Genomic DNA, 7,458 nt, shown 5'->3' with positions numbered 1-7,458 from the left:
GTATGGTGGCACCTGCCTGTAATCCCAGCTACCCAGGAGGCTGAGGCAGGAGAATCACTTGAACCCGGGAGGCGGAGGTTGTGGTGAGTCGAGATCGCACCATTGCACTCCAACCTGGGCAACAAGAGCGAATCTCCGTCTCAAAAAAAAAAAAAAAAAAAAAAAAAAATTCTTTCCCTGACCTACATAAACATGTCTACATCCTCACAAGTTCTTCCCTTCACGGGTACATTTTTGGAAAGAGCAATCCACATGCCTGTTTACTTCACTTTTTGTTCATTTACCTTTGACTCAATACATCTAAAAGTGAACTCTTGGCCAGGTGCGGTGGCTAATGCCTGTAATCCCAACACTTTGGGAGCCCAAGGCAGGCAGATCACTTGAGGTCAGGAGTTCGAGACTGGCCTGGCTCACAGAGTGAAATCCTGTCTCTACTAAAAATACAAAAATTAGCTGGGCCTGGTGGCACACACCTGTGGTCCCAGCTACTTGGGAAGTTGAGGCACTGAGAATCGCTTGAACATGGGAGGTAGGGGTTGTAGTGAGCTGCGATTACACCACTGCATTCCAGCCTGGGCGACAGAGTGAGACTCTGTCTCAAGAAATAAATAAATAAATTAATTAATTAATTAAAAGTGAACTCTTGACCTCTACTCTCCTCCATCACCAGCCATGTACACAACCTTGCAAGCCACATCCTTCTTCTGATTCACCAGCTCAGTTAATGGCATCACAGTCCAGAGGCTTGTTTAAGCCAGAAAACTGGGCGTCCCCTTAATCACCTTCTTCTCACCATCACTTACAACTTACTTATTACTCATTTGTGTTAATTTTCTTTCAGATATTTGAAAGTCTACCACCCAACCACATGCCCATTTTCACTTCTGTAATACCTCACTTCTCATCTTTTTTTTTTTTTTTTTTGGCAGAACCACCAAAATCATGCTCCTGGTTCTAGGTTTTTTTTTTTTTTTTTTTTTTTTGAGATAGAGTGTTGCTCTGTCACCCAGGCTAGAGTGCAGTGGCACAATCTTGGCTCACTGCAACCTCCGCCTCCCAGGTTCAAGTGATTCTCCTGCCTTAGCCTCCCGAGTAGCTGGGACTACAGGCGCATGCCACCACACCCAGCTAATTTTTGTATTTTTAGTAGAGACGGGGTTTCACCATGTTGGTCATGCTGGTCTCCAAACTCCTGACCTTAGGTGATCCACCCACCTCGGCCTCCCAAAGTGCTGGGATTACAGACATGAGCCACTGCTCCCGGCCTCCTGCTTCCAGTTTTACCTGGCTCCATCAGATTTCTATTTTGATGTCAGAGTGAGCTTCCCAACATGTAAGTCTGATCAAGGTGTGATACCATTCAGGACAAATTCAGTCCCCTTAGAATGGCATATGAGGCTTTTAACCATTCTGGTCCTTGCTGCTCTCCTCAACCTATCTTTTGCCACTCCTCTTCTATGTCTGCTTTGTTTTCCAGACATATTGAACCACTTGTGGTTTCTTGAGTGAGCCATTTTCCCTCTCATCCTTTTGCCACTGCAGATGTTTTTACTGCTGCTTGGAATTCACTTGCCCCCTTTTCACATAGTTTCCCCTGAAACTCAACCTTGAAGACTTAACCTCTAACAGAGAGCCCTCATGGTTCTCCCCTGCTCATCGGTCCCCACCCAGAGTAGGCAAGGGCCTTCACCTCTGGGATCTCAAAGAATCTAACTTTTGCCTCCATCATGGCATTTACCATAGTTTGTTGTAACAGTTTACATACATGTTTGTGTCCCCAGCACTCCTCTGAGTGCTTCTGCAACAATATCTCCCATCTCTGTATCCCCATGACAGCAATGCTCAACAAATAACAGGTGTTCAATAAATGTACAAAAGAGGGAGGGGAGAGAGGTAAGGAGAGAGATGTTGGAGCCCAAAAATGAAGATACGGTTGAATCTCAAACAACTAACTTGCTGCCACAATTCTAATTTTGAAAATTCAGCCTCCACAGACCAGACAGATGTTTCTATCCCATATATCTCCAAGACATCACAACATAGACTAAATGCTAATGCATTTGTCTGTAAGCTCAAATGTTTTTGATGGAATAAAAGTAACAGTTGGCCAGGCACGATGGCTCACGCCTGTAATCCCAGCACTTTGGGAGGCAGAGGCAAGAGGATCACGAGGCCAGGAGTTTGAGACCAACCTGGCCAACATGGTGAAACCACATCTCTACTAAAGATAGAAAAAATTAGCTGGGCATGGTGGCACGCGCGTGTAATCCCAGCTACTTGGGAGGCTGGGACAGAAGAATCACTTGAACCCAGGAGGCGGAGGTTGCAGTGAGCCAAGATGGTGCCACTGCACTTCAGTCTGGGTGACAGGGAGAGACTCTGCCTCAAAAAAAAAAAAAGAAAAAAAAAAAGAAGCCAACATTTAACTGGCTTCTCTGACACTGGTTTGTATACTGAGCTGATTTGTTCAATACTTTTTATTTGTTTGTTTGGTACGGTGGAGATGTCAGGCCTCTTCCAGAAAGGCTTACTCCTTTCAAATACATGTCATTTTCATATTATCCCAACTATGGATGCATTTTGGTTAATCGGCTTCTTTTTTTAAAATATAAAGTCATATGTGCTACAGTAAAAATTAATTTCCAATTAGATTTATTTTTCTTCTAAAATCTAGCTAAAGTTATCCTTATGAGAGAAATTAAAGTAGGGCTGAATAGCCGGGTGTGAAGAATTTTGGAGTATGAGGCCCTTCACGCTTAGGGCAGAACTGGGTGTGGCATGCACCAAATAGGCCCCCCAAATAGCCTCTCAAATGCTATATACAATACCAGTTATCAGATTCAGGCTTGTACTTTTCCACATCCCGGCTTGAAAATAAAGGCTACTAGATCTCATTATTTACTATACTTTACTAAATTATACTAAAAAATGTAAAGATGTCTTCTAAATATATTAAATATATTCCATGATTATCTGTCAATGGTTCTCACAGTGTGGTCCCTAAACCAGCAGCATCAGCATCACTAATCTCTGGCCATAACCCAGACCAATGAAATCAGGGACTCTGGAGGTGCACACAGCATTCTGGGTTTTTTGGCGGTTTATTTTTATTTATTTTTTTGAGACAAAGTTTCGCTCTTATTGCCTAGACTGGAGTATAATGGCATGATTTCGGCTCACTGCAACCTCCACTTCCTGGGTTCAAGCAATTCTCCTGCCTCAGCCTCCCGAGTAGTTGGGATTACAGGCGTGTGCCACCAAAACCAGCTAATTTTGTAGTTTTAGTGGAGATGGGGTTTCTCCATGTTGGTCAGGCTGGTCTTGAACTCCTGACCTCAGGTGATCCAACTACCTCAGCCTCCCAAAGAGCTGGGATAACAGGCATGAGCCACTGTGCCCAGCATAATCTGGTTTTTAACCAGCCCTCTAAGTGGTTCTGGTGCATGCTGACGTTTGAGATCCACTGCTCTATATTATCTTCTACATTCTGTTTTTGTTCTATTAATATTAAATATCAGCTTTTGTAAATATTATGCATCAAAGTAAATGTCTTCATTTTATAGGCAAATCCTTTAATCTCATTTTCCCCACAAATATCTATATCTAGCATATAATATATATTTAATTGATAATTGAAAATATCTATCTGATTCATAACATATTCATGTTGTAAAGGATCTTACAAACTGAGGTCTTGAATCCTACCTGAAAGCTGACTATTAATCCTATTTTAAAACATCTCTTAAGCAGTGATTCCAATTTGTTTGTAGTTTTGTTTTTTTTTTTTTTAACATGGAGACTCTGTCACCCAGGCTGGAGTGCAGTGGCGCGATCTCAGCTCACTGCAACCTCCACCTCCTGGGTTCAAACGATTCTTCTGTCTCCGCCTCTTGAGTAGCTGGGACTACAGGCATGTGCCATCATGCCCGACTAATTTTTCTATTTTTGTAGAGACAAGATCTCACCATGTTGGCCAGGCTGGTCTTGAACTCCTGACCTCAAGTGATGCACCCGCCTTGGCCTTCCAAAGTGCTGGCATTACAGGCGTGAGCCACCGCACCCAGCCATGTTTATAGTTTTAAAATTTTGTGACCCCTGCTTTGTCATACACGTATCTTCAACATAACATAGCACAATTTTTTTTTTTTTTTTTTTTTTTTTGAGACGTCGTCTTGCTCTGTTGCCCAAGCTGGAGTGCAGTGGTGAGATCTTGGCTCATCACAACCTCTGCCTCCCGGGTTCAAGAGATTATCCTGCCTCAGCCTCCCGACTAGCTGGGACTACAGGTGCATGCCACCATGCCCAGCTAATTTCTGTATTTTTAGTAGAGATAGGGTTTCACCATGTTGGCCAGGCTGGTCTCAACCTGACCTCATGATCTGCCTGCCTGGGCCTCCCAAAGTGCTGGGATTGCAGGCGTAAGCCACCGTGCCGGCCGCACAATTTCATTTTAAAAACCGTTAAGTAGGCCGGCGCAGTGGCTCAGGCCTGTAACCTCAGCACTTTGGGAGGCTGTGGCCGGTGGATCTCTTGAGCTTAGGGGTTTGAGACCAACCCGGCCAACATGGCAAAACACCATCTCTACAAAAAAATATAAAAATTAGCCAAGCATGGTGGAGCATGCCTGTGGTCTCAACTACCCGTGAGGTTGCAGTGGGAGGATCACTTGAGCCCAGGGGACAGAGGTTGCAGTGAGTCGATATCGTGCCACTGCACTCCAGCCTGGGCAACAGAGAGAGACCCTATATCAAAAAAGCAAAACAAAAAAACTATTAAGTAAGAAACACTAGGCTGGGCACAGTGGCTAATGCCTGTAATCCCAGTACCTCGGGAGGCCAAGGAGGACGGATCACCTGAGGTTAGTAGTTCAGGACCAGCCTGTCCAACATGGTGAAACCCTGTCTCTACTAAAAATACAAAAATTAGCTGGGTTTGGTGGTGGGCACCTGTAATCCCAGCTACTTGGGAGGCTGAGGCAGGAGAATCGCTTGAACTTGGGAGGTGGAGGTTGCAGTGAGCCGAGATCATGCCACTGCACTCCAGCCAGGGTGACAGAGCAAGACTCCATCTAAAAAAATAAAATAAAATAAAATAAAAATAAAAAAAATTAAAAAAATAAATAAAAAGAAAACACTAAATTTCTTTTGATAATTTAATACATCAACTCTCAACTCTCTGGAAGTGCCTTCTAATACCCACTTATTTCTTCTTTAACCTAAGTTCCTAGTGTTTTGTCTAATAAGTGGAGAACAGCTGGATACCATTTCTGTCTAACAACCCTTCATATACTTGAATGTAATCATTATTCCCTCAGTCTTTTTTCTAAACAATCTGGGTCGCTTAACCTTTACTCAGTCTGTTTCTCAACTCTTTAATCATCTCACAGCCCTCTGAAGCCTCTCCAAGCAGTCCACAGTCTTATTTATTTATTTTTTGAGACGGAGTTTCACTCTTATTGCCCAGGCTGAAGTGCAGTGGCACGATCTCGGCTCACCCCAACCTCTGCCTCCTGGGTTCAAGTGATTCTTCTGCCTCAGCCTCCCGAGTACTTGGGATTACAGGCATGCGCCATGCCACCACGCCCAGCTAATTTTGTATTTTCAGCAGAGATGGGGTTTCTCCATGTTGGTCAGGCTGGTCTTGAATTCCCTACCTCAGGTGATCTGCGCGCGTTGACCTAACCAAAGTGCCGGGATTACAGGCGTGAGCCACCTCACCCGGCCTCTTCTCTATTTATTAATGTCATGATATATGCTATGGACAGTCCAAAACAGCATTTGTGTATACACAATTGATTAAAACGTATCATGATTTTCTATATATAAAAAGTGTATAATTTAACATTCTTTAAAAATATTTTTTTCTTAGGAAATAAAAATGTAAGCTCTTATCTTGTGCTCATGTATTTGTTGTGCTGGATTCAGAAAAGAACATTTTAGAACTAAAAGGCAAAGGAGATCACTTAACTTCCTCGTTTTACAGAACTCAAGGGTTTGGGAGGTTAACCTGCATCATCCAATATGGCAGCCGCTAGTCATATTTTAACAAAAAATTCAGTTCTTTAGTCACACTAGCCACTTTTCAAGTGCTCAGTAGCCACACATGTGGCTAGCAGCTGTGGTAGATAGCACAGATATAGATAATTGTCTCTTCATCACAGAAATTTCTCTTGGACAGTGCTGGTTTAAATGATTCGCCCAAAGCAAATCATTAACCAGCGGCAGAGCCAGAACTTCCAGTTCCTAGTCTAGAGATATCCCACCATACTATCTACTACCTTTTAAAATAAGATGAAATATGAGCAATTACATCTCTAATATACAAGCATTTATTATGTTTATGCAGAAAGCATTGTGGTAGGCATGGATCCTGACCCCAAAAAGGTTGTTTTTGCTTTGTTTTGAGATGGAGTCTTGCTCTGTTGCCCAGGCTGGAGTGCAGTGGCGTGATCTCGGCTCACTGCAAGCTCCGCCTCCCAGGTTCACGGCGTTCTCCTGCCTCAGCGCCCCCGAGGAGCTGGGACTACAGGCGCCGGCCACCACGCCTGGCTAATTTTTTTGTATTTTTAGTAGAGACGGGGTTTCACAGTATCAGCAAGGATGGTCTCAATCTCCTGACCTCATGATCCGCCCACCTTGGCCTCACAAAGTGTTGGGATTACAGGTGTGAGCCACCAGTTCCGGCCTTTCTTTTTTGTTTTATAGACAGGGTCTCACTATGTTGCCCAGGCTAGAGTGCAGTGGCCACTCACAGGCATGATCATAGTGCACTGAAGCCTCAGACTCCTGGGGGTCAAGCGATCTTCCTGCCTCAGCCTCCCCAGTATCTGATAGTACAGGCACAAGCCACTTGCCTTGCTCCAAAAAGGTTTTAAAAAGGAAATTACTTTAGACTAGGCACAATGGCTCAAGCCTGTAATCCCAGAAATTTGGGCGGCCGAGGTGGGCAGATCACTTGAGGCCAGGAGTACAAGACTAGCCTGGCCAACGTGTTGAAACCTCGTCTCTACTAAAAATACAAAAATTAGCCAGCTATGGTGACATGCACCTGTAACCCCAGCTACTCAGGAGGCTGAGGCAGGAAAATCACTTGAACCCAGGAGGCAGAGGTTGCAGTGAGCCAAGATTGTGCCACTGTATTCCAGCCTGGAACAACAGAGTGAAACTCTGTCTCACAAAAAAAAAAAAAAAAAAAAAAAAAAAAAGCCAGGTGCAGTCGTTCACGCCTGTAATCCCAGCACTTTGGGAGGCTAAGGTGGTGGAATCACAAGGTGAGGAGTTTCAGACCAGCCTGAGCAACATGGTGAAACCTTGTCTCTACTAAAAATACAAAAATTAGCCGGGCGTGGTGGCAGGCACCTGTAATCCCAGCTACTCAGGAGGCTGAGGCAGGAGAATCACTTGAACCCAGGAGGCGGAGGTTGCAGTGAGCCGAGATCGCACCACTGCACTCCAGCCT

Source organism: Macaca mulatta, chromosome 14, assembly GCF_049350105.2.
Source record: "Macaca mulatta isolate MMU2019108-1 chromosome 14, T2T-MMU8v2.0, whole genome shotgun sequence".
In the NCBI taxonomy this organism is placed as follows: Eukaryota; Metazoa; Chordata; class Mammalia; order Primates; family Cercopithecidae; genus Macaca; species Macaca mulatta.
Note: the sequence above shows the minus strand (reverse complement) of the source record.